This window comes from Odocoileus virginianus, chromosome 13 (genome assembly GCF_023699985.2).
Source record: "Odocoileus virginianus isolate 20LAN1187 ecotype Illinois chromosome 13, Ovbor_1.2, whole genome shotgun sequence".
In the NCBI taxonomy this organism is placed as follows: domain Eukaryota; kingdom Metazoa; phylum Chordata; class Mammalia; order Artiodactyla; family Cervidae; genus Odocoileus; species Odocoileus virginianus.
The window spans coordinates 52946912-52973734 of record NC_069686.1 but is presented as its reverse complement, the minus strand read 5'-3'; the positions used below and the strand labels follow the sequence as shown (position 1 = coordinate 52973734).

The following is a 26823-nucleotide window of genomic DNA, read 5'->3' as shown; positions in this document are numbered from 1 at the left end:
TCAGTGGGGGCACAAAGATGTGTCTTTTGGGGGGCACCAAAGAGGGGCTTGTCCACTCTTCTGTGATGATAGAATAGCGTAGGGGAGGATTCCTCTCTTACGTTTTGGCCACGAGCAGCAAATTATTTTCCCCTCTCTCCTGTTTTCATATCCTTCTACGTTAGGGAACCAACTGTTAGGAAAGATGAGATGATGGGGAGGGAGGGGGGAAGAGCAGGCAGTCCAATGCCCTTTTGAATCCTCCAGAGGCCCTCGGAAAAGAAGTCGCCATCTTCTGCCATGTCTAGTCAACCTGTGACAGCTCCAGTCAGGGTGAAACAATTTCTCTGATTTGTCTTCGGCTCCTTCTCTGCCCTCGCCTTCAGGGTGACCTGTGCTTGTCAGATCCCCCAGGGCGGGTGTTACTGTCTAGTGAGGTAGCCGCTGCATGATGCTAATGAGGAAAGAGAATGGTGGCCTGTGGTGGCCTTGGTGGTCGCCAGGCGCCAGCATCTTCATCTGCCTGACACGGTGCTCAGAAGGCCGCGCTCCCTGTGCCAAGTGCCTGCCGCTGCTGGGTGTTTTTTAAAATTTCTTTTTATTAATATGAGAACAGTGACTACTCACCATCCCTCCCAGAAGCTGCCAGTGAGTTCTCAGTCCTAAAGGGCTCTGTGCTAACATGTTGCTTCTTGTCTGTTATGCAAGCTGCCAGGGTTTGGTACTATTGCTAGGTTAATCATTTTCCTTTCTATGATACAGTAGTTGATTGATACTAATGAATACATGCAACTGGTTTCATAGCATTATTATTATTGTTGCTATTGTTGTTGTTATTGAATAACTTTGAAACCATCCAACCCAAGGACTTGGACTTGCCAGGAACTCATATCTCTCTATTCCTCTTTCTCCCATCCCCTGCCTCCTGCCCCAGCAACCTCGTGCCAGAATTGTATGTTTATTGTTTTTTCACACAGCTTGTCTACCTTGTGGTTGGCCCAGGGCTCAGTTCCTGGATGGAGGTGCTGCTGTAGGTATCTGCTTTGGCTGCCAGTCCCCAGAGCCCTGCTCACTGTTTTATTCTTTTTTGTATGTGGGTAAGTGGATGGCTGGGCAATGTCGTTTGGGACCTCCCCTACTTGTGAGACTGGCAGCAACATCTCAAAGAGTACCTTTCAGCCAGGATCTTTTTTAGTTAAATTTTAATCTGTAAGGCCCATTGTCTTCTTCTGTAACAGTTATTTTGTCCTGTTCTCTTTGCCATGTGTAATGCAAGTCACAGATGATAAAACTTACCAACACACATAATTGGAGGGGAAAAAAATCAATGCAACTTCCTAACTAATGTGAAAAAGAAATGAAAGTAGTGCATACTCAAATAGGTATTTCATTATCTAAACGCTTGGACCCAACTGTACTAATGAGTTGAGATGACATTGTCAGATCCCTGTAGGTACTGGTAATATCACCAATAAATTAACAACCCTAAGTACCTGGTTGATTGGGTGACTCATATTCCAGGAGTGGTTTTGTCATCAGTGATATGATTTTTTTTTTTTTATTACATGCTTAGTAGCTTGTGGTAAAGTTGAGAAAAAGCAAAGCAAGTCTTGGTTCATTGTACACAGCAGTTGTGTTCTGCATAAATTTAGAAGATGTTGAAACTGGACAAGGAGTAGTTTGTCCCCATCTGGGCTCCTAACCAGCGCATCTTAATCTCCACAGCAGATCAGACTCCCCTGCGGTACGGTACTTGTTTATAATGCAGATTTCTAGGCTCTAACCCTGATGGTTCTGCAGGTCTGGGGGTGGGGCCCTGGCAAGTGTAAAGGCGAAAGTATTAGTTGCTCAGTCATGTCCTGCTCCTTACAACCCATGGACTGTAGTCTGCCAGGCTTCTCTGTCCATGGAATTCTCTAGGCAAGAATACGAGAGTGGGTTGCCATTCCCTTCTCCAAGGGTTTCTCCCCACTGAGGGATCAAACCCATCTCCTGCATTGCAGGTGGATTCTTTACTGTCTAACATGCCAGGGAAGCCCCAGGGCCTTGGAATCTACATTTTTAAGGAGTGTGCCTCATCATCACAGGGCAGTTATTAGTCCCAGGACAAGCTTTGAGACAAGTTGTTTGAAACTCAGTCTTTATTTGCCTTGAGCGTTCCCTGAAGAAAGTCCTGGGGATAGGAACACTCAGAGCCTACTTGTTTTAATATGTTACGAACAACTCCTCTTCCAAGCACAGGAGGAATGGTTTGATATTTGGTGAGTCCTGAAAGGTACATTTCTAGGCCTATTAATTTTTTAAAAAATTTATTTTATTGAAGTATAGTTGATTTACAAAGTGTTTGTGTTAATTGTGTTAATTGTGTAAATTTCTTGTTGTTGTTTTTCATTTGCTAAGTTGTGTCTGACTCTTCGCAACCCCTTGGACTGCAGCACACAAGGCTCCTCTGTCCTCTGTCTCCCAGAGTTTAGTCAAATTCATGTCCATTGAGTCAGTGATGCTATTTTACCATCTCATCCTCTGTGGTACAGCAAAGTGATTTTATATATATATATAGAGAGAGATAGATAGATCTGTCTATACATGCACACATACATACATTCTTTTTCATATTCTTTTCCATATGGTTTATCACAGGATATTGAATATAGTTCCCTGTGTTATATAGCTCCTTGATTCTTGCATTGAAAAAAATGCATTTCTAAGAAGTGATGTAGACATTTTAAAACCTGGGAGTTTTCAGGGTTCCATGAGACATTAAAAGTACGAGTGGTGTTCTGAAAGAAAGCAGGCCTGGTCTGGACTTTTCTCAGCTTTTCGCTTCTGGTGACCGTCAGTACATCAGTCCACCGCTTCGGAGTCACCCTAGGACTCTCGAGGGCCCCAGGTACATTGAGTTTAACAGATCCTTTCCTCTGTGAAAGTACTGAAAATTTAATGATTGCATTAATTTTAATGCATTGCGTATATTTTAATGATTTCATTCAGGGTGAACTCAATTCACTTTTTCCTTCTTATTAAAAAACAAAACAAAGCATGAAAGCGTTTTCATGGCTCCTAAAAGCTTCACCGGCCCTCGATACCATACATGTCATGCCTCCCGGATAAACTGTCCTTCCCACCACCATGAACATCTTTTCCTTCTCCTGAAAAGGGAGGTTTTAGTTCCTTTGCAGGCATGTTATAAGCATTAGCTCTGATTTGAGCAAAAGCTTCTAGCATGTTTACTACCTAGCACAAATTGGAGTTGTTGTACGTGGGCCAGGAGGGAGCCTTCCACCAAAGAGCGAGCCTTTGTACAGGCATTTAAGGAAGAGTCAGACGTGTCCTTGCATTGCTTAATTTTCTTAATGAATCACGTTGTTTACACAACGTGTAATCTTCATTCTCATTTCACATGTCCTCGTGATTCCCACCATCTGCTGAGTTTGACACCCCTCCCACCCTTTTGGGAGGATCCTGTGGTCACGTACTCATCTTTTCAGGGAGAATGAATGGAGATGCATTTGGTCCCACTACTGTTGGGAGGATTTCTTCATCTCATTACTAGAACTCCTAGTTCTGCCTGGGTGCTCTGGTTCTATATTCAGGCCAGGGACATGGTCTCCCAGGAGGAGGAATTGAGAGATGTAAGAAAAAGCTTTGTTGTTAGCAAGTATAGTGACCCACTGAGCTCTATGAAGAAGCAGAAACAATGTAAAGTGAAAGGTTAGGAAGCCAGCTAGCTGGTAGGAAGTAGAGAATAGGATACAACGTAGGAAAGCAGAGGAGCCAGGGAAGGGGATGGGAATGTTGTATGGGAGGGGCTCTTGGTGCCTTCCCTGTTGGAACCCAGGAAATCATTCTTCCTCAAAGAGACTGGATAAATTGGGAGTTTGGGATTAACATACACCTTGCTATTAATGTATATAATTTAGATAATCAACAGGACCTACTTTGTAGCACAGGGGACTATATTCAGTATAGTATAGGAGCTTGGACTGGATTGAAAAATAATTCAGCCTTGGGAAAAATATTGGAGACAGAGCTGGTAGACTTGCTGATGAATTAAATATGTGGGGCAAGAAGGAATGGAGAGATCGTGAATGTGAAAGCTGTGGGTTTCATCAGAGCTCTCGGTGGGTGGCGGTGGCATTTATGAAGCCGATGGATGCTTCTCTGTGCAACTAGCAGCTCTGTTTGGGGACTGGCAAATTGGGGAGATTCTAAGCATTTAAGTGGAGGAGGCATTTGGACGTTTGGAACTGGAGCTCTCTCAGGTGAGTGTCAAGGCTGGGTACATGGATCTGAGCTTGTAGACAGGGTACACTCACTCAGGGAGAGGATCCAGAGAGGACAGGGCTGGAGACAGAACCTATGGGTGTGCCAGCGTGGTGAATCCTGGGATAGGATCTGCCCGGCAATTGCTATAGTGTCCTGAAGGCTGATCAGTGAGAAGGCGCAATTCTGTAAATAGAAACCCCTACAGAGATGACAGACATTCAGCAGTATAACCTTTCCTGAGAAAGAACAGTGATGAATGGGTGCTTGAAAGTGTGATGTTCCAGCCCTGCAAGGATAGGAAAGCTATCAGAAGAGGCTGTTCCTAATTGAGGGATACAGTCCTTCAAGGTCTTATATTATCTTATATTTGTGGTAAGGATTATTGGCTTTGTGAGCAAAACCCGTTGACATTTGTGGATGGAGCCTGCTCATTATATGATAGAGGAATTCCTGGAAATGAATGGCAGTTCTTTTCTCGCCCCTAAGCTTTGCTTTATGAATTACCATAAAGTTTATTTAAGAACCTTGTAGTAGTTGAAAGAAAAGAGAAACGGGTGGTTTCTGAAGCTTCTGTTGGCCACCTGCTGCGGAATCTTAATAGTCTTTCACATCTGGTGGGGTGAGGGGGGTGTCATCTTTAGATACAAAGCTCTCCCACCCAGGATGTGACTAGTAGGGATGGGCTAGTTCCTTTCCCTCATCCAGGCTGTCTCCTCATCTCTAGCCCACATTTGAGAGATAGGAGCTTATTAGTTTCCTATTATTGCTGCTGTAACAAGTGACCATACTTGATGACCTAAAACAGCACACATTTATCTTAAGGTTCTGGAGGTCAGAAGTCTGAAGTGGGTCTGTGGTAGGCTGAATAATGCCCTCCACACATTTTAGGCTCTGACTCTTAGACCTTATAAACAGTACCTTATGTGGAAAGACTGTGATGCTGGGAAGGATTGAAGGCAAAAGGAGAAGAGTGTGGCAGAGGATGAGATGGTTGGATAGCATCACTGAGTCAATGGACATGAACTTGGGTGAACTCCAGGCGATGGTACGGGACAGGGAGGCCTGGTGTGCTGTAGTCCATAGGGTCGCAAAGAGTCGGACATGACTTAGTGACTGAACAACAACAAATACGGAAAAAGAGAGACTTCGCAGATACAAGTTAAGCATCTCTACATGGGCACGTTATCCTGGATTATTAAGATGGGCCTTGAATGCCATCACAAATATCCTTATCACAGAGAGTCAGGAGAGGACACAGGGACAGGAGAGGAGAAGGCAGAATGTGTGGGGGCAGAGCTTGGCCTGATGCAGCCACAAGCCAAGGGGTGCTTGCAGTCCCCAGAAGCTGGAGGAGCCAGGCAACAAATTCTCTCTTAGGCCTCTGGGGGGCGGGTGGGGGTGGGGGCAAGTAGGGCCCTCCTGACACCCTGGTTTCCTCCTAATGAAATGGTTTTTGGACTTCTGGACTGTAGAAATTTGAAACAATAGATCTCTGTTGTTTTAAGCCACTGGGTTTGTGGTCATTTGTTACGGCAGCGATAGGAGGCTAATACAGAGCCTCTCTGGACTGAATTCATGGCTAGCAGGGCTGCGTTCTTTTCTGGAGGGTCTGGGGGAGAGTGCTAAGTTGCCTTTTCCAGCTTCTGGAGGCTGCCTGCCGTCCTTACTGGTGGCCTTCTTCCATCTTAAAAATCCATCTGTCCTGATGCTTGTTAGACATTGACTCTTGTGACTTTGGCAGAGTCCACATGTAAGGTCCCTGTGGACCTGCTTGCACAATCCAGTCTCATCTCAGTATCATCCTGTTGGCAACCTTAATTCCAGGTACAACTTTGTGTTTTCTTTTTAACTGAAGTATAGTTGACCTAAAATATTAGTTCCAGATGCACAGCATAGCGAGTCAATATTTTTTATAGATTATGTACCATCCAGAGTTGTTATCATGTTATTGATTACACTCCCTGTGCTGTACATCACATCCTGTGACTTTTATAACTGGTAGCTTGTGGCTCTGCATCCCGTTCCCCTAAGTCACCCATCCCCATCCTGCACGCTTCATGTGCAGCTTTAATTTCCCTTGGCCATGTAAGGCAACATATTCACAGGTTCTGGGGATTAGGACAGGGGCATTTTTTAGGGGGCAGGCAGACATTTTCTGCTTATTATGGATGGTGGGCAGTTACTTAACACATTATTGACTGGAGACGTATTCATGCCACAGGCATTTGTTTCTGCAGAAATCTGCCAGTCAATAATGTGTCAACAATAGTATATAAGGTGAAAAAAAGGTCTTCTTTGGGAAACCTAACTTGCCCACCTGGTGTTATTCTCCTCTTCCAATCCCTGAGCCAATCAGACTTTTGTGTTTCAGCCTTTAAGCTTGCTTTCTCAAGGCACATGGCAAACCCCAGGATGAGACTGACAGGTTAAAAAAAGATTGTTGCTCACCAGAGATGCTGGTCATTTGCTTCTGCTCAGCTCAAAAGTGGTCTTGAGAGCCTAGTGATGAGTGACCTTGGAACATTCTCTCTTCCTGGGAGTCTTGGGCATGGTTGTCACTGAGATCAGACTCCAGGCCTCAACAGTATGTATAGTTGGGGCACCACCATCTACTGTCCCTTGCCCACCACCAAGCAGACCTCGGGAGGTCAGTGCCTACAAGCTTGGCAGGATGACTTGCCACAGCTCTGGGAGCTTCCTCAGAGGTTTAAGCTTTCACTCTATTACCCTTTTGGTGTATGTGTCAAAACTACATTGGTCCATGAGACTCAGCTGGACAGTAGCCACACCTTAATTGAAGGCAAAAAGCCCTTGAGTTCTCTTTTAGAAGATTCCGCACTTGTCACCCTGCCCTGACCCTGTCATCTTCGTTGCTGTCCTTCTAGCGATGGCTGCCCAGGGACGGAAGGTGGAGAATCCCCAAGGACACAGTCAGGCAGCCGTAGAACCACAGCTCTTTGAATCTTGGCACGACTTTTTTCTTTTAAAGCAGATCAGTATTTTCCAAACTTCATGCATAGTTTTTGCCATTTTCCTATTGCCACTTGTATTAGTTACTAAACATATTTTTCTTCGAATTTATTCTTGTTTTAATAAGAATGTATTATTTATATATAATTGATCATGTATTTTAATTTGGTCTTATCCTAATTCCTAATTGACAACATATACAAAGATACAAATTTGGTGTGTATACGGGTTGAAATAATTACTGAACAACTAGAATCAAAACTGTGTTTGGATATTGTGTGTACTCTCAGAGTGCACCTGTATCACAACTGGGAACAAACCTGTATGAGACTATGCTGACTGCCCCGGGGGTTTGGTGCTCTACGGAGATAGAGTCATCAGCCAGACTTCTGTTAGCTTTAGCAGCTAAGAGGATGGCTGGTTAGCTATTTAGAAGCGTTGCAAATAGAATTCCTGTCCACCGGGGTGTGGACAAGCTGATATTCCTAGCAAGCAGAAGAGTTTAGTTACCGACACTAGTATTTACAACATAGATAATACAGAGATGTGTATCCTGCTCCCCCCACCCCACCCCCCCAAAAAAAACAACAACAAACCTTCATCTTTATCCTACTGGGAATAAAAGCTATGGAAAAAGTTACATTACTTTTATATGGAATCACTATGGAAATAGGGTCAAAAAAGGGCCCTCACCAGACCATGAAACTCAATATTCAAGTGAGGCAAAAATGTAGTAACAAAACTCTGTTTGACCTTCCTCAATTGGGCTTTAAACTTTTTAAAACTTTTTGTGTGATAGCCTTTGTTTTAATAAAACTTGATCTTACTTTCGGCCTCTGGGGAAAACAAAAGAGTTAAATAATAAAGAGAATCAGTAGGGAAAGGCCCCTGGGTTGTGATGGGGTCAGGTATTCCCAGGGTCTTGAGAGCAGGGTTGCTGGGTGGTCTCTGCTGTCAGCATGAGGGCCATGTGCATGGGAAGACCGAGGCCTGTCCTGCAATTGTGTGTCTCCAGCAGGCACTTGCCTTCCTCTTTCTCTTGCTTTTAGGGGGTCAGGGGAGTTGTATGTGGGGTTGGCTTCTTTGTAAAACACCTTGAAATGATCGCCTTGCTTCCTGGCCTCCTCTTGTCCAGCTTTGAGAGAATGTAGAATCAGAGTTCTCTGGAAATTTGGAGCATCTCCAACTTCCCTCCCCAAAACAAGGGTTTTATTTTACATGGAAAATTGTGGGGAAAACTTGAATTTCCCTGCTTCTTGCGTCTGTCCACCTCTCCGCCCACATCATCTTCTCATTCTTCTTCACAAATACTCCTTTCATTATTCAGTTGTGCTGTGTCGAACCAGGTCGAGGGAGGATGTCCGTAAGACCTTGAGACTCCAAAGGGAGCGGTGTGGGTAAATGAACCAGCTTGAGTGCTGGGCCTCACTGGGCGATGGAGGCTGATTTGCTGCAGTCAGCGCAGGTGCAAAACGTTTGACTTGTCTTCTCTTTGACATTGAAGATAGGTTTTGTTCTTTGGAGGAGCCCTATATGGACGAGCCTTTTGAATATTTGCACTTTATTTTCAGAGGGCCTTTGCTGCTGACTTGTTTAAAAGCATCCCTTTGCTTATACCCCGTCAAGTCCTTTTCCTAGAGGAAAGAAAAGGAGGCAAGTGACAGGTGAGCAGCAAATTGAGCTCTTGGGTTGAAATTGCAAATGCAGATGGTGAGGTGCCATTTTATCTAATCAGAGATTGGATTGGCTTTGGAAACATCAAACGCTTCTGGATAGTGAGACTTGGGCCTCTGTCCTTTGGCATCTTGCACTCTAAGATGAAGAGGGTCAGTTCCTCTGGCTCCAGCAGGATCCTGAACCCCAGCCACCTCCCCCTGTGATTCCTATCCACCTCATGAAGGAATGGATGAGGAGGGCAACATAATCTTCAAGAATTAGAACTGCGAAGGAACCTGAGCCAGCATTCTGTCCAATCTTATTAACAAGTTTAGGCAAGTGGGGTAAAAGAGTTTGCCCCAGGCCACACAGCCAGCTAGTGCCTAAGCCAGTTGGTTCCCAGAGCAGCAATCAGCAAGAACCTTAGCTCCACCTACTGGCCAGCCAGCATTGGCTAGTCACTGAGGCAAGCAGGGCCTTCTCAGGAAAGCACCACCCTTGATTTTATTTTTAACTTTTTAATTGGCATATAATATATATATATATATATACACACACACACACACACACACACACACACATGCAGGAAAGTGCCTATGACATGTGTACATCCTGATGGATTTGCACAAAGTGCACACACCTACCCAACTGCCCAGATAGACGAACGGAACACCACCAGCAGTTCTGAACCAGCTTGTCTCACCGCTCCTGGTCACTCACTACCCGTGCTGCTCTCCTGACCTTCACAGGTACGATGGCTTTGGTCTGCTTCTGGGTGCTCTATAGAATGAACTCATGCGGTGTGTGCTGTTTTAGGTTTTTTGCATGTTGTGCTGTGAAATTCATATCATCGTGTGTATTTGTAGACCATCCATTCTCATTGCTATAGAGTCTTCCATTGTGTGACTATGCTGCCGTTGATTGGTCCATTCTACCGCAGATGAGCATTTGGATAATTCCCAGTTTGGGGCTCTTCTCAATAGGCTTCCGGAAGCACTCAAGTATATGGCTCTTGGTGGACAGAGGGCCACACTGCACACTGACTGTATACTTAGAAGGGGAGTTTCTGGGCCACAGGGAGTATGCGTGCTCCGCTGTCTGAGAACACTGCCAGTTTCTGTAAATAGTGGTACCAGCTTGAGCCTTGACCAGTGTGTGAGAGCTGACCTGCCTCGTGTCCTCAGTACGCTATTTCCTGTCCATTTCACTTTAGCCATTCTGGCGGGTGTGTAGTGGTATTATGTTGTGGTTTTAATCTCATCCTTTGTATTTGATTCCAAAGGACTTGGTTATGTGCTTTTGTTTGGTGCTTATAATGGACTTTGTAATCCTTACTATTTTTAGATGGCGACCTTAGGCAGGCATAATTTTTTAAGTTTCCGAAGAGGCTGATGTTTTCTAACAGACCCCACCATCTCCCAGCTGTTCTGTAGGGGAGAAGCATGTGAAGTTGGTGTCTTGTACTGAATAACCATTCTGCTCACTGTATGGTTGGTTGCGGTGAGATCAGCAAAAATAAGGAACAAGGTCTAAGTCAGGCTGGCTTAATTTGGTCTAGTTGACTTGATTAGTACCCACCATGGGCATTTACAATCCAAAGGAGTCAGTGGGCAAAAGATGGAGAAGTCTGAATCTTGTTCAAATTCAGGTCTGGTAAGACCAAACTCGATTTTCAGGTTTTGAGTGGGAAATTCCCCTGTTGTCGTGAATACACTTTCAGGATGGAAGAATTCCAAAGAAGAAAAATGAAGATGAAGTAGCTCAAAACCCCTGACAACCTGAAAGCACATTGTAGTATTACTTCCTCGAATGGAGTTCAAGTTTTTCTGTTTGTTGAGGCAACTGCATGATCTAAAGAATGCACCGTGGAGATCCTGAGGGGGAATTAAAGATTCACTAGGAAACAGTGTTGGTACATGAAGCATGTTAGAGACTCAGGTCTCCTTATGTAAGCGGGTTATCTGAGTCATTCTCCGGCTCTTTTCCTGAGAGTTTCACACCAGCAGAGGAAGGTGATTAATGAAGACAGATTTGGCATCGTTTTTTATGTTGCTCTTTTTGCTGTGACTGTTTTTATCTAGGGGCCAGCTCAGGTGCTCTGGGAATGAGGGAGGTGGGAGTAGGGGAGTGAGGTCTCCAGAGTGGGAGACATGATCCATCTTGTGCTTGACAGTTGAGGGCCAGCTGAATAGATCGGATCCCTCGCCTGGACATGTCGGGAGTCTTGCTTAGCATAAAGATGTGTTTGCCAGAAGATAAAGTCACTATGGACTTGGCAGAATACTGACTTCGGTAGGATAATAAGATGCTGTTTGCTAGGACCCCAGTGGCTTGTTTGCTTGTTAGTTGTTCTGTGGATTGTTCAGAAGGTTGTCGTGATCCTTTCTAGTAAGAGTAGTGCCCTTGGAGGTTGGTGGGAGCCTCAGGGTTCCCACGTTGATCATACCCAGTGTGATGTTGGGTAAAAGTTGAATAAATACCTGTGTTTTGGGGATCTGACTTTCAGAACATTACGCTCCTACTATTATTCCCAATGTGACATTATATTGGGCAGAAGGGGGTAAGTATGGCCTGAAGGAGTGTGAGTGTATATATGTTTGTGTGTGTAGGGTAGCACCTGTGTTTTTGTAGCTGAAAGCAAGGAAAGCAAACATTTGTGAGCACCCATAGGTGCTTGGGACTGTGCCCAGCCTTTGGATTTTCATGTATCAACTTATTCAACCTCATGTCTTCTCCACTTTGTATGTGTGAAACTAAGGCTTGCAGGCCTTGAGGATTTGCTGGACTAGAGTCCCTGGAAAAGTGTAAGGGAAAGTGGGTGTGGGTACCTAAAAACTGAACTGAAAGCTACCTTCCAGAGGAAATGCATCATGGAGAGACACTGCGTGTGCCATCAATGTGTTAGGGGAAGCACACTGACTGAAACCGCCCACCCTGGCCAGGCCCTTTTGTAACCATTCCCATGAGTTGTTTTATGACAGGAGGTCCTGGTAAGGAATACGGAACCAATAACCCACCACCAACTGAAAGAGTTCGGGAAAGGTCGAAAGGATACACCGCGTGTCCGTCCACTTCCCAGAATCCCTCTTGCTAGCGCCTCCCCCTTCCTACAACAAAAGCAGCAGTCACCCTCCACAAGGACCTTCATGAAAGTTCTTTATCTCAGAAATGGGGTTGAGATTAGAGACTTTCTACAGCACCAGTGGGACAACCACCATGGTGGGGGTAGGGGGGTGGTCAGTAGGCTTTCTCATTTTAGACGGCAGGCCTTATTGGGCTCACCACCTGCTGTAAATGTCTGACTTTATAGCCAGAAGGAATAAGGAATGGGCCCTTATTTAGCCTTCTGTTGAGAGAAGTAGGTCTCTTAGGTCAATCAGACTGGAGTTCCCCGGGGGCAGAAGACATGTCTTTGGTTTCCTCAGTGCCGAGCACAAATAAGCAATATGTTGATTGAAGGGTGGACAACTGGAATGTTGAAGGAAAAAAAAAATGAATTATAACTTTGAAAAATGTTTTTATGCCTTGCCCTTTCTCAAAAGGATTTGACATCATCATCAGAAATGGTGGTTTAGATGCACTGGGAGCTGGTTTCCAGGCAGATGATGTGAGTGGAGAGGGTGGGTAAGACAGGTGTGAATACCTGCTGGCTGTGACTATTATTGCTGGCTTCTAGGAGGCATAATAGGAAGTAGATTCTTTCCTCTTCTACCCTTTTCTTTCCTCAAGAAAGCTGATCACAATGCAGAGAGGTAGTGTTACAGATGAGGGTAATGATGAATCCACACCTAACTTCAAGTCAATCCCTTGTAAAATTCAGAAACACTCTGTTCAAATTACAACAGTGTTTCTCTTTAGATGTGAGTGTGATTGTAAAGACTGATATGAAATCAGTCTTTTTTTAAAAATATATATATAATGTTGGTAAACATTAAGTGCTCATGAATAAAACTCTCATTCTTTCAAACAAACAAACAAAAAATACCTGACAACAGTTCATGAGATAACTTCCTAAGATGGACCCACAATCTTCTCAATAACGTGGGTGCAAAGCACAGGACAGAACACTCATAGCCCCTGCCTTCTAGGGACTTGACTGCCCTAAGTTAGACTGTTCATCAACAGTCAGCTGTTGTCATACCAACATGACAAGCTATCCCAACTCTTAGCAGCTTAAAACACTAAGTCTTTTATTGGTGTTCCCAGGTCTTGGATCAGTTGGGTGGTGGTTCTGGTTTCTGCTGGGTTTACTCATGTAGTGATTAGGGGGTCAGTCTGCTGTTCTTGGCTGGCTTCTCACATGTTTGGGGGGCGTTGGCTGGCTGAGTTTGGTCCAGGATTGTCTCAGCTGAGACTGTAACTAACCAGGATTCTTGGTTTCCTTAATCAATCGAAATTGGTAAGAAGCCAGACAAGAAATTCAGGCAAGACTTTACGGGGGCCCCTGCTGCAGCAGGAGGGGAGTGAAAACAAGTAACAGGTTCCTTTGCTCACTTGCTCCCCATTGGGAGGGTGAGCTGGTTCCTTTCATAGGGTGAGGGTAGGGGTGTGGCCAGAGGGGTGGCTTACCACCACCCTGTAGGTGGTGTTGGGTGCAGGGGGCATGCACAGTACCCCAGTTTTGCTCTAGGCTCTTCAGAAATGGCAGTTGGGTTTTTTGGTCTTTTTGTATCGTTTTGTCCATAATTTGCTCCAGCGGAAGATCCCCTGGAGAAGGGAAAGGCTACCCACTCCAGTATTCTGGCCTGGAGAATTCCGTAGCCTGTATAGTCCATGGGGTCACAAAGAGTCAGACACAGCTGAGTGACTTTCACTCACTCACTCATACATTCACAGTTATTTTTAGTCCCTTATAGTTTCTCTATATTTTGTTGTTTTGGGAGATATTTGTCCAGGTGCAAACACTGCAGCCAAGGCTCCCAGGTCCCAGCCGGTGTTGGCTGGGCTCCCTTCCACATAGCCTGACCTCTTGCAGCCGTTTGATCCAGGTTATAGGGTAAGCAGAAGCATGCGATGAATGTCTTTTGAGGTCCAGGTTCAGAACTGGCATTCCTGACTTCTACCACATTTATTAGCAAAGCAAGGTGCAACATATGTCCAGATTCAAAGGGTAAGATGGAGACTGATCTTGGTGAGAGTTGCTCCGGAGTCTCATTGCAAGGTGTGTGGATAAGGGATTTCCCTAATTGGGGCCACCAGCGCCCTACATCTCCTACATTTATCCTTTTTATTCATTCACCCCATAATCCTTCTTATGGTCTTTCAAGCCATCCTTCGCTCTTGTTCCATTCTTTATTAATGAAAACTCAAAAGACTGTGTGCCATTTACTGTGCAGAGTCATTGAAGAAGCCACCAAGATGAGTGAGATACAAGCCCACCTTGCAAAAGTTCATCACCAAAGGGGTGGGGGAAATACACATGAAGACGGCCAGTTGGAGTCGCCCAGAAAATCTTGTGTGCCTTGACCCCAGAGGAAGAGGTGAGCCAAGCCTCTCTGTGGGTAGAGAGACTTCTCAGGAGAGGAACGAAGTCACCCAGAAACTGGGAGCAGGAAATGGCTGGACGGAAGGGCACGCAGATGGCAGGACCTTAGCAGCTTGTTCTGGAAGGCTTGGGTCCCTGTTAGGGTGAAGTGGCCGGAGATCGAGTGGGCCAGGTGGACCCTGCAGCTCGGAGCGCTCAGGGTGCAGCCGTTCCTCACAGCCAAAGGGCAGTTGTCGGCAGACTTCTTTTTCTCTCTGACACATGCACTGGAAGGAACAGCCAGTGTGGTTATTGCAGGCTGATGCCTTTTCCTCACCAGGAGGAGGAAGGCAGGCAAGTGTGGTTCTGTGGATTCCAAACTGTGTGCCGAGGCACCCTGGGGTGCCCCGAGGAAGTCACGAGATTAAGTGAAAGTCACAGGATATTTTGTAACTGTGAGGAAAATAGCTCTCTTTGCCAGATACCACCTCACTACCACCACAAAGTTGTTGGGACCTAATGTTTTGGTAAGTGGAGCTTTTTTTAGTTACTTCTTTTGGCCAAAGGTGTCCTGAAAAAATGACTAAATCTCTCAAGGCACAGTGTGGGAAAGTTTGAGTTTGGGAAAGGGTGAAAGTGTTAGTCATTCAGTCGTGTCTGACTCTTTGCGATCCCATAGACTGTAGACTGCCAGGCTCCTCTGTCCATGGGAATTCTCCAGGCAAGGATACTGGAGTGGGTTGCCATTCCCTTCTCCAGGGGATCTTCCTGACCCAGGGATCGAACCTAGGTCACCTGCACTGGAGGTGGATTCTTTACTGCCTGAGCTACCAGGGAAGCCCCTTGAGTTTGGGAACTGCTGGTGAAATTGTTAAGGGTCCTGGGTTCAAATGCTGCCCCCTGCCTCCTATGTAGAGGTGTGACCTCGGCAAGCGAGTTGCTTTCTCGGTCCTGCATCTGTAAAGTGGAGATGGTGCCTCCTTCTGCAGGGGTGACCAAGAGGAATAAATGAGTTCGTATAAGTAAAAGGCTATAAGTGGAGCCTGGTAGTGGGTAAACACTAACTGGCTAGCCGCCTTGACATTCAGCATCACCCCTGTAATTGGGCTCTTGCGGAGTCCACTGTCTTCTGTAAGGGACAGAAGCATAGGGTGTCACTGAGTTTGACAGGACTGAGCAACTGAGCGTGCACCTGCGTGCACACACACACACACACACGCACGCACACAGTCAACAGAAGCACAGCACAGGTACCCCTTGTTGGAAGGAAGGTCTGCAGAGAAGCCCACGAGTCTTTGAGTGGCCAGTGGGACTTTCTGTTCTGTATGACATTGCAGGGCAGTGCTATGCATCTTCACACCTGGCCATGGGACCCTTGTTCTCCCACAGCCTCTCATTTCAGGGAATTTTACTTTGCAGATGCAGCTGTGTTTCGAAGTCCTGTTCTTAGGCACCTCCTTTCATACGGAGTCTCTTTCCCACATCCCCACCTCTACCCGCAGTGAAATGACCTGTCTCCACCATCAATGGCTCAGATGAAAGGAGCATAAGAGGGTGTCTCTCTGGCTTGTCGTTTCCTGCATTAATGAGCAGGAGCCACCTGGCCTGAGATGTGAGGGTGGGGCCAGGGAGGCCCTCCTGCAGGTGCCTGCAAATTCTTCCATGCACCAGGTAGGCTTTCATTTGTAATTTTAAGCTGATTTGTGATGGCTTAGGCTGCTCATTGTCCCCTCCCTCTTTTTTCTTAGAGAGCTTGTGATGGCTTTGGGTCTCTGATGTTCTGTATGTGTGAATGTGATGCTGCCATCGTTTATTTTCTGCAGCGGCTATCTCTCCATGGTCCTCCTTATCTCTCTCTCTCCTTCAGTCCACTCTGTTCACTCCCCTTTCATCCAGGGAACTTTTTCTTTTCTCCTCCACGCAAATGTCACTCTGACTCCTCTCTCTGACTTGTAGCTGGGAGTTGGTCGTGGCCTCATTTCTCATTCTGATCCTGCTCTTTTTCGATTCTGCCAAATCTCTTTTGCATTTGTTTTTCACCTCCGCAGTCTAGGCTGTCAGCAGTTCAGTGAGCCCTTTCCAAGCTCATTTTTCCCCATTTGCTTTTTAATTAGTTTTCCTCTCCGCTTCTCCTCTGGTCCCCTCCATCCTACAGTCCTCTGTGGCTGAACAGAATAAGTCCCACCATCTCTTGCATGCTTTTAAGAAAATGTGGGTGGGGTAGTGGCCATCACGGTTATTGTTTCCAGGCTGGTGGCTTTGTCTTGAAATTTGGGCTTTCATTCACTTGTCATCTCGCTCTGTAACAAGGCCTGTCACCTGTTTGCAGGCATTTTATGATCTGCAGAAAGTTTCCAGAGCCAGGGACATGATCTCTCCCATGGAGTATTTGTAGAAAAGGATTTGTATTTTAAAAATAAAGTGTTCTGAGTAAGTCTTAACCCGTTTTGTTTTGAAGTACAGCTTCTAGAAGACAGGGCACAGGCTTCCTTTTATAGATTCAGCACCATCTGAAATGTTAAATAACCTTTAGTGTCTGGGTATTTGGGGGGCAGAGAGTGTTCATAGCTTTTTTCAGATTCCCCTTGGATTCTGTGGCCCCCCAATATTTAGCTTCCCTGTGACAGAGGATGTGAGATGGTTGGATGGTATCATCAACTTAGTGGACATGAGTTTGAGCAAACTCCAGGAGTTGGTGATGGACAGGGAGGCCTGGCGTGCTGCAGGCTATGGGGTCACAAAGAGTCGGACACAACTGAGCAAGTTAACAACAGAAGAGAGTGAAGTTAACAATGCACGATCTTGAAGAAAAGGATAGAGGCTGCAGGAGCATGAAGGAACAGATTTCTAGTGAGGACAAAGCCCTCACCGGCATCGGAGGTGCGGGGCCCAGATCACCACAGCTGTGGCAGCCACACAAGGGGTGGTCGGGAAGGTGTTTGGAATTTGTTTTTGAGAGTTTTTTGTTTTTTTTTTTTTCCCCTGTACTAATTCTTACCCATTAGGGATGACTGCTGTTAGATTGTCAGAGCTTGAATGGAATAAAAGGGAAAGGTCATTGCCTTAGGACTTTCCCATCTAAAGCACGTCTCACCAGTTCTGCCCTCTGCTGCCTGTCACCCCAGCTCCTTAGGGCGTGGCGGGGGCTGCAAGGAACCAAGGCGGTCAGGGTCCCTGTTGGAGCTCTTAGATCCTTGCTGCTCAGAGGCGCTCCACAAACTGGCAGTGTTGGCAACAGCTGGAGGCTTATCAGAAGTGAAGGCTCTTGCAACTGGAGATCATCATACTAAGTGAAGAAAGTCAGAATGAAAAAGACCAATACCAAATCATTTATCACTTATTAAAAAGCATATCATTTATATGTGGGATCTAAAATACAACATAAGTGAACTTACATATGAAACAGGAACAGATTCACGGTCACAGAGAACAGACTTGTGTTTGCCAAGGGCTAGGAGAGAGAGGTCTGGAGAAGGCACTGGGACCCTACTCCAGTGTTCTTGCCTGGAGAATCCCAGGGACGGGGGAGCCTGGTGGGCTGCCGTCTCTGGGGTCGCACAGAGTCGGACGTGACTGAAGTGACTTAGCAGCAGCAGCAGGAGAGGGAGGATTGGGAGTTTGGGACTAGCAGATGCAAACTATATTATATATAGGATGGATAAACAACAAGGTCTGACTGTATAGCACAGGGAACTGTATTCAGTATCCTGGGATAAACTATAAGGGAAAAGAATATAAAAAAGAATGTATATTATATATATATAATATATATATAAAATAGAGTCATTCTGCTGTATAACAAGTTAACACAACATTGTAAATCAACTTTAATTTTAAAAAGGGAGCTTGGGATTGATGTGTACACACTGCTGTACTTGAAATGGATAACTAACAGTATCCTACTGTGTATCACAGGGAACTCTCCTCAATGTTATGTGGCAGCCTGGATGGGAGGGGAGTTTGAGGGAGAATGGATACACATATACGTATGGCTGAGTGCCCTTGCTGTCCACCTGAAACTGTCACAGCCTTGTTAATTGGCTATACTCCAATATAAAATAAAAAGTTAAAAAAAGTAAAGCAGAAGCAATATTGTAACACATTCAATTCAATAAAGACTTTAAAAAATGATCCACAACAAAAAAAATCTTAAACTGTGATAAAAAATGTTATTAAATGCCAAAAAAAAAAAAAAAAAAAGAATAAGTGCAGATTCTTGAGACCCACAGACTCAGAATCTACAGAATAACCAGAGTCCTAGGTGATTCACAGTTACATGAATGTTCAGGGAGCAAAATTCTAGGCTCAACGTGTTTCTTGGGCAGTGGTCAAATCTCTCTGAGGCATTGTGTCATGGGCACAGCCCCTCCCTGTGTCAGATTTGGTTCTGATTTCCTATCACTATTACAATAAATTCTAACACAAATATATGTAAGCCACTTTGTGTTAGAATTTATCATAAAATAAATATATATGTATCTGCAACATATATCTGTATGTGATTTGGTTTGGTACTTTGCTGTGAGTGTTAAAGGAAATGTGTAGATCAGAAAAAGAATCCTTTTGACTATCTACTCATACTCACCATATGCAATCACTGTAGAAGGTTCTGGGATTCAAGCAGTAAGCCCTTGGTTTTGACTTTGAGGAGTCTGGTCCAGGAGGATAAAGATTAAAAGAGTGATTTCATCTAATAGTATATCTTGTGATTCATAAGGAATCAGAGAAAAGAGTGGGTAGATTTTTGTCCCACTGCCGAGGTGTCACCCATTTCAGTAGATATTGATAGGTGGACAGCCCTATGTGCTAAAGTCATTTTTAGACCTTTACCAGAATCTGACCACTTCTGGGAGCTTCTGTGATGCCTCCTCAAAATGTGAGTGGATAGCACTTTTTGTGTTTTCAAGCAAGTAGCTTAAATAGCCATTTGTTCAGTTACTAGTCAGCTGGTATGTAACCCAAGAGAGAATGTTTGTCGTTGAGTGCTTGTTCTGGGCTCTGCCCCTTGGCTAAGGATCCCTACTTCCTATTCCGTGGAATGACTTCCCGATGTGACTTTTTGTCTTTGTGATCTCACACTGAAGGCATGTTATGTTTCAACTGAATGCTTTTCCTTCTGAATTGCCTAGCTGGAAGCATGGTCACTAATCCCTACAGCTGAATTAACCTATTTGAAGATTTAGGAGGTAGATCTTGGCTTTCTCTCTCTCTTTTAAACTGAAAGAGTTTATTTAGAGAGATACACATCCTACAGGCAGAGTGTGGACCGTCTCAGAAGGCTAAGAGACCATGAGAGAAACACATTCCATAGAGTGTGAACACACAGAAGGCTAGAGAGACCTTGAGAGAAGCATTCCACAGACAGAGTGTGGGACATCAGAAGGACAGAGAGGCGCTGAGAGACAGGCGTTTGACAGAGTGGAGACTGTCTCAGAAGGCTAGTGGGACCTTGAGAGAAAGACGTTCCATAGAGTATATGGACCATCTCAGGAAGCTAGAGGATCCTTGAGAGAAAGACATTCCACAGACAGAGCGCAGACCATCTTGGAAAGTGGGAGCGGCCCTGTAGGATAAGTTTCCATAGAGTGTGGGCCATCTCAGAAGATAAGAGAGACCTTGCTTGCCTCTTGGTGCAAGATTAAGAGTTTTGCAGCAGAAAGAAGCAATGACCCTATAATGTATGTACTTTCTGTTGACAGATGTAGAACAAAAACTGTATCTGGGAAACCAGAGTGTTTGCCTCTTGTTGTGTTTTTTATTTTTATTTTTTATGATAAACTTTTTATTTATACCCTTACTTGCTTTTCCACCCTTCTTTGTTTTGGAATCACATAAACTTGGGATCAAATTCTTTAATCAGTTACTAGCTGGGTGAGCTTTGAAAGGGCAGTTGGCTGATTCTCTGAACATCATGTAAAGTGAGGAGCAATTATTTCAAAAGGGTAAGAATGAAGCAAACTGGTATGTACAGAGGGTCTAGCACAGTATTTGATATCAAGTGCCTAGTATCCAGCAGGCCCAGTTGCTGGTCACTGTGCCCCCGACACCATGTTGAAATATGCTTATGAATAAAAGTAACACATGACCGGCCCTCCTTAGATCTTACAGTCATTTAGTATAAGACTAAAATGCTAGGCAGGTAACAGGTATATAAAGAAGTCTGCATAGTTTCCATGGAAAATTGGAGGGCTGTGCCCAACACTACTGCCAAAATCCTCTCAGAGGAAAAGGTTTAGTGTGACCAGATAGTCCCATTTTTCAGGAGCTGCCAGAAACTCAGTTTTTTATATTAAATATCCCTGTTTTCCAAATGTTGTTAAGTCATTAAGGAAAAATGATTTCTTGTCTACCAAGGGTATATCCACAAGGTTTTGTTTGTGCCCTCCAAGACTCTGTTTCCCCAGTCCTGGATTTAGAAAAGCCAGAGGAACCAGATATCCAAACTGCCAACATCCGTTGGATCATCGAAAAAGCAAGATAGTTCCAGAAAAACATCTGCTTCATTGACTACGCTAAAGCCTTTGACTGTATGGATCACAACAAACCGTCGAAAATTCTGCAAGAGATGGGAATATCAGATCACCTGACCTGCCTCCTGGGAAATCTGTATGCAGGTCAAGAAGCAACAGCTAGAACTGGACATGGAACAACAGACCAGTTCCAAATTGGGAAAGAAGTACGTCAAGGCTGTATATTGTCACCCTGCTTATTTAACTTGTATGCAGAGTACATCATGCGAAATGCTGGGCTGGATGAAGCACAAGCTGAAATCAGGATTCCTGGGAGAAATATCAATAACCTCAGATATGCATATGACACCACCCTTATGGCAGAAAGTGAAGAAGAACTAAAGAGCCTCTTGATGAAAGTGAAAGAGGAGAGTGAAAAAGTTGGCTTAATACTCAGCATTCAGAAAACTAAGATCATGGCATCTGGTCCCATCACTTCATGGCAAATAGATGGAGAAACAATGGAAACAGTGACAGACTTTAATTTGGGGGGCTCCAAAATCACTGCAGATGGTGCCTGCAGCCATGAAATTAAATGACGCTTATTCCTTGGAAGAAAAACTATGACCGACTTAGCATATTAAAAAGCAGAGACATTACTTTGCCAGCAGAGATCTGTCTAGTTAAAGCTATGGTTTTTCCAGTAGTCATGTATGGATGTGAGAGTTGGACTGTGAAGAAAGCTGAGTGCTGAAGAATTGGTGCTTTTGAACTGTGGTGTTGGAGAAGACCCTTGAGAGTCCCTTGGACCTCAGGGAGATCAAACCAGTCCATCCTAAAGGAGATCAGTCCTGAATATTCATCGGAAGGACTGATGCTGAAGCTGAAACTCCAACACTTTGGCCATCTGATGCAAAGAACTGACTCATGGGAAAAGACCTGATGCTGGGAAAGATTGAAGGCAGGAGGAGAAGGGGATGACAGAGGATGAGATGGTTGGATGGCATCACCAACTCGATGGACATGAGTTTGAGCAAGTTCCAGGAGTTGGTGATGGACAGGGAAGTCTGGCGTGCTGCAGTCTATGGGTTCACAAAGAGTCGGACACAACTTAGCGACTGAACTGAACGAGAAGAATGAGTTGTGCTAAGTGAAAGATGGCTATCATAAAAGACCACATAGTATAGGATTCTATTTATATGAACCATCTACCATAAGCACATCTATGGAGACAGAAAGTGAGTTAGTGATTGCCTAGAGCTGGGGGATGGGTAGAGGACTAGGAAGTGAACTGAAGTTTTCTTTTCAGAATGATGGAGATATTCTAAATTTGATTGATTTGATAGTTGCACAACTCTGTGGACATTCTAAAAACTTTGAATTGCATACTTTGAAAGAATAGATTGTATGGTATATGAAGTGCGTGTCAATAAAGCTGTCACCAAAAAAAGATAACCTAGACAAATGATAGTTAGATAAACCACATCCCTCAGTGGTGGGTGGTAAATGCTGCCGATGTATAAACGTACAGGTCCATTGTCCACAGGTCAGAGGAGCTTCATGAAGTGCTTTGTCTTTGGATGTCCTTTCACATAGAACTTTCCTTTTTAATTTGGAAACCATTTATTTAAGGGAGATCATTGCAAAATGAACTGAATAACTGCATGATTTCTTAACAGGGCATTCCTCTCCTCTCCAGCTCTTCAGTATAGGAAGCAGTTTGGAGAACCAATGCATTCTCTGAAGTTTTCCTCCTGGTTTTCCATCACTACTTAAGTGTTTAAGGTCTAATCGTATATCCTTTCCCCTCAGGGTCTTGTGATAGTAGCTGCCCAAGGAATCTGTAAATTTGTAAATTATTTAATTTACAAGTGATGCAAAGCCAAAATGATATCTAGAACTTTAATTGACAGAAACAATCAAAAACAGTGGGATAGAACAATGGGCCTAATTTAACAATGTAAAATGTCTTGGGTATGCAGCAGCTGCAGCAGCCCCTTATCTGCAGTTTGGCCTTCTGCAATTTCAGTTACAGTTAACCACAGTATGAAAATATTAAATGGAAAATTCCAGAAATAAGCAATTCAAAAGCTTTAAATTGTGCACCATTCTGAAAAACAACAATACACTGCTTCCTGACCGACTGTGAATCATCTTTTTGTCTAGCATATCCACCTGTTAGCCACTTAGTAGCCATCTCAGTTTTCAAATCAGCTATAAGGCTTGTGTTCAAGTCATCCTTATTTTACTTAATACTGACCCCAACGCACTGGAGTGGTGATGCTGGCAATTTACATGTGCCAAAGCGAAGCTGTAAAGTGATTTCTTTAATGCATAGGTGAAGGTTCTCAACTTATTGAGGTTGGTAACATCTGCACTAAAAATGAATCTTCCATCTGAGATGCTGTAAAGAAGGAAAAGGATGTTTGTGCTGGTTTTGCTGTTGCTCCTCGGACTGCAGAATTTACAGCCACAGCACAGATGTGGTATTTAATTAACAGGGAGGAGGCTTTAAATTTGTACAGTAAGATATTTTGAGAAAGATTGCATTTATAAGCTTTCTTACAATGTATTGTCATAATTGTTGATCTTATTAGTAGTTATTATTAATTGTACTGTGCCTAATTTATAAATTAAACTTTATCACTGGTATGTTCGTATAGGGAAAAAAAAATGGCATATTATAGGGTTTTATTACTATGCACAGTTTCAGGCATCCACTGGGGATCTTAGAACATATCCCCCAAGGATAAGAAAGGCACCACTGTAAATAGGAGGTCATGCATGCAAATACAAAACAACTATACCAACCCAGAGTGGAGAAGAGTGGGCTTCCCTGGAGGCTCAGATTGTAAAGAATCCACCTGCAATGTGGGAGACCTGGATTCGATCCCTGGGTTGGGAAGATTCCCTGGAGAAGAGAACGGCTACCCAGTCCAGTATTCTGGCCTGGAGAATTCCCATGGACAGAGGAGCCTGGCAGGTTCCATACAGTCCATGGGGTCACAAAGAGTCAGATGCAGCTGAATGACTTTCACTTTTTCTTTCAGAGTGGAGAAGACCCTGCTTAATGGTAATTCCAATTATAAATAAAACTGTGGTGGTTTTAATTTGGTTATGGTCGGAAAGAAGGTTGAATAAGAGCCAAAGATTGCTCTGAGTTCTAGAAAACTAACCATGAAGTTTGAGTCAGACCTCAGATCATCACTTAATGACTGAATGATGAGGGCAGGCTGTTTAACTTCACTGCATCTGTTTCCTCATCTGTAAAATGGGGATAGTAGCATCAGCCTTGCAGGACTGTTGTGAAAATCAACCGTGTTAATGTTTGTGAAGCCTTAAAGCTATACCTGGCACCTAGGAGGTGCTATATGATGATGATACAGATGATAGAAGATGGTTCTAGCAGTAGGGGTTCCAGCTTAAGGAAGGTGACAACAGTGCCAGTACTTGGCAAACATCGGATCCCACTGGGATCACTGAGATCTCATTAATGGGATCACTGACTTACAGGGCATGCAGACAGAGACTGGCCCTGCTTGGGGAGGGGCTAGTGCAGTTTAGCAAATAATCATTGTGTATCTTTACTCACTAAAGAGTCTTTTTCTTCTGGGGACACCTTTGTGAGAAAACCAGAATTCAATGTGCTGGGGATAAAACCTTCACATCACATGTGTAATGTGGAATAAACTAAGGTTTACAGGGAGAGGCAGCCTGCATTAGGACAGAGAAGTATCACTGAGAACATTTCTGTACTTTGCTACAAAATCAGTATCTCTTAGTCCTGGGTTCTTTTTCTGTAATGCAGATACTATACTGGCCATGAGAATTAAGGTTTACATGAAGCTCCTAGTTGGTGCCTGGCAAACACTCAAGAAATAGTTCTTATAATATAGCAAAATAATATAGTTAGGAATAATCCAAATACAGAAGTGACTGAAGCACAGACATTTCACAAAAGTCATAAGAGAATAACAGAAGGGAGGAATCCTGTGTGTTTACAGCCTAACAAGGCAACGTTTTATTTGAAAATGGCCTTTCAATAGGTAAAGATTGGGGTGGAGGATGGGGTAAATGGTGAAGAAGCTAATTTCTGATCATCAGTGGTATTGAAAGGATTCATTTAGGTTGTAGAGAAGGTAATAGAAGTTAACTTTTTAAAATTTATTTTTATTGGGGTATGCGTGCTAAGTCGCTTCAGTTGTATCTGACTCTTTGTGACCCCATGGACTGTAGGCCACCAGGCTCCTCAGTTTAAGGGATTGTCTAGTCAAGAATACTGGAGTGGGTCGCCATTTCCTTCTCCAGGGGATCTTCCTGACCCAGGGGTTGAACCTGTGTCTGTCATGTCTCCTACATTGGCAGGTGGTTCTTTACCACTAGTGTCACCTTGGAAGCCCAATTATTGAGGTATAGTTGATTTACAATTTTGCATTCATTTCAGGTATACAGTTGAAGTAACTATTTTTGAGGTCCCTTCTTACAATTCTTGGTAATTTATTCTAGGAATGTTTCTTTTGTTGCAGGGGTTCCTGAAATTTGAATTCTCTGCCTCAAAGAAATGCATTTCTAAATGAAACTTTGAGTAGTTGTGGCAGTCCACCCAAGGAAATGTTTGTCCAGGGACCCTTTTCCTATTCCCAATAAACTGTTTTCCTACATGTAAAAGAAAATGTGGAAACATCTGTTGTAGGATATTCAATTTTGAAAAAAACTTTTAAGTCGGATTTCTTGTGGTGTTTAGTTCTGTTTATAGGTATGCTGGAATCTAACATCTCTCGATCCTGTGGGGGACATCTCGGCTGGGTAGCTCTTTTCCAAGTGGAGGTACATAGGGTTAAGGCTTGGGAGTGTGGCTGGCTGTGAGAATGGTCTGACCATGGCCACATGGCTGATGTGGCTGAACAATGGCCGCCCTTCTTATCCCCTGTGCTAAGTTGTCCATCCCCGGTTCTTTATGCCCCATCAGATAAGGAAAAAGGGATTTCCGCACTGCGGAAGACAACACATAAACCTGTTACTTGTAGAACCTTATGGCAGCCTTTCTGATCCTCCTTCACACACCAGCTCTTCATTTTCCTGTCTTGATGCATGATAGCCCCTGCTGTCCAAGATGAAAGTCTAGTGGTCATCTGAGACTCCTCCCCCTGTTCCCTTCACTTAGTCATCATTCACTGTCCTGCCAATTTGACTTCTTGATTGTGTCCACCTACCATGTCTACCATTACCCTGTTGAGGCCTTTATCTGACTCAGTCTTCACCCAGAATTGCATGATCCTGCCTCCAAAGCTATGGTCAGGCCCTCTTCAAATCCTCTGCAGAGTAGCCAAGATCAAATATGGTGGTCTTTCTGCTTTTAAAAGTCTCCAGTGATTTACATTGTTTGGGGCTCTTGTTGAACAGGGGAGGTTGTCCAGAAACATCTGCAGACCCTTTGCACAGTATTTAGGTATAGGTCCCCTCCTGGACCCATCACTAGAAAAGGGGCATATGGAATGGAGTTTGGGCTTCCGTATGATGAAAAATATTGAAAAATCTCCCCAAACAGGAAGAAACTCAATAAATAATGCTTTCAGAAGCAACGTTTTTTTTTGGTTTTGAAATAATTATTTACTAGGAAGTTGCAAAAATAGTACAGAGAGTTTTATGAACCCCCCTCCCTCAGCGATGTCATTTTATATGCCAGGACATTAACTACTGTTCAGTTGCTCAGTGGTGTCTGACTCTTTGCGACCCCTTGGACTGCAGCACACCAGGCTTCCCTGTCCATAACCAACTCCCGGAGCTTGCTCAAACTCATGTCCATCACATCAGTGATGCCATCCAAACATCTCATTCTCTGTTGTCTCCTTCTCCTCCTGCCTTCAATCTTTCCCAGCATCAGGGTCTTTTCCAATGAGTCAGCTCTTCTTATCAGGTGGCCAAAGTATTGGGGCTTCTACTTCAGCATCAGTCCTTCCAATGAATATTCAGGACTGATTTCCTTTAGGATGGACTGGTTTGATCTCCTTGCAGTCCAAAGGACTCTCAAGAGTCTTC

The 26823-nt window shown here is 44.2% G+C and overlaps 1 protein-coding gene across 6 annotated transcripts in view; it reads left to right on the top strand.

Annotated features, from left to right (window-relative positions):
• Window positions 1–26823, top strand: part of MGAT5 (alpha-1,6-mannosylglycoprotein 6-beta-N-acetylglucosaminyltransferase) — a 388895-nt gene that overhangs the window by 96262 nt on the left and 265810 nt on the right. The window lies entirely within an intron of this gene.